Below are 1,013 nucleotides of genomic sequence, written 5' to 3'. Positions count from 1 at the left end.
GATAAAAGACAGGGTTTGAGAAATACATGTGTTTCTGGCGCCGGTACGGTATGGGTGAACGTCATCCGCAGGCATCGCTACCTGGGTAGTCCACTCCCCACCAATGTAGGGCCACTGAGACAGACGGGCCGGCTAGATCTCGCACGAACGGAGCGCGGCTGAAGCTTGACATTAAGACGGGGATAACCGTCTCCGACAGGGGCTCCCCCGATAGAGGCAATTCCACGTGGGGCGGGAGGAACCGTCCGTCTGAACACCGACCAATGGCCGGCCGACAGGGGCCCTCCCAGGTGGAAACAGATTGCAAATCGGTCAGAAGATGTAAAACAGGCTCGACAACAGAGGACAACCATGGATACGCAACGTGTTGGAAGCTAGGGACGGACACATTCATGGGACAAGAACCATGGTCATGGAGGACCCAAACCCACAAGGTGATAGCTGGGATAGACCACCTGTCCAGGACAGAGCTCAATATCCTCCCACCACCAAGCTGGGAAAATCGGATCAATACTTAGGACCAATCGGGCGCCGGAGGGATATGGTCCAAAGTACCCACGGTTCTGAGGGGCTTGTAACCCTCAAAAGTGTCCATAAAGCACTCCCTATTCGGCCTGAGTAGTAACGACCAATCAGGCGCAGAAGGGATATGAACCAAAGGAACCATGGTTATGAGGGACAAGCAACCCTCAAAAATGTCCATAAATCACTCCCTATTCGGCCAGAGTAGTAATCATCAATCGGTCGCCGAAGGGATAAGGACCGAACTACCATGGTTCCGAGGGGCTTGTAACCCTCAAAAGTGTCCATAAAGCTCTCCCTATTCGGCATGAGTAGTAATCATCAATCGGTCGCCGAAGGGATAAGGACCGAACTACCATGGTTACGAGGGGCTTGTAACCCTCAAAAGTGTCCATAAAGCACTCCCTATTCGGCCAGAGTAGCAACCACCTATGGGTCGCCGACGGAATGTGGTTCTCCAGTTGTCAAAAACCAGGTTTCTCAAATCGCGC

Source organism: Salmo salar, unplaced genomic scaffold (genome assembly GCF_965601325.2).
Source record: "Salmo salar unplaced genomic scaffold, fSalSal1 ptg000263l, whole genome shotgun sequence".
NCBI classification, from domain to species: domain Eukaryota; kingdom Metazoa; phylum Chordata; class Actinopteri; order Salmoniformes; family Salmonidae; genus Salmo; species Salmo salar.
The sequence above is the reverse complement of the archived record's forward strand: the minus strand, read 5'-3'. Positions refer to the sequence as shown.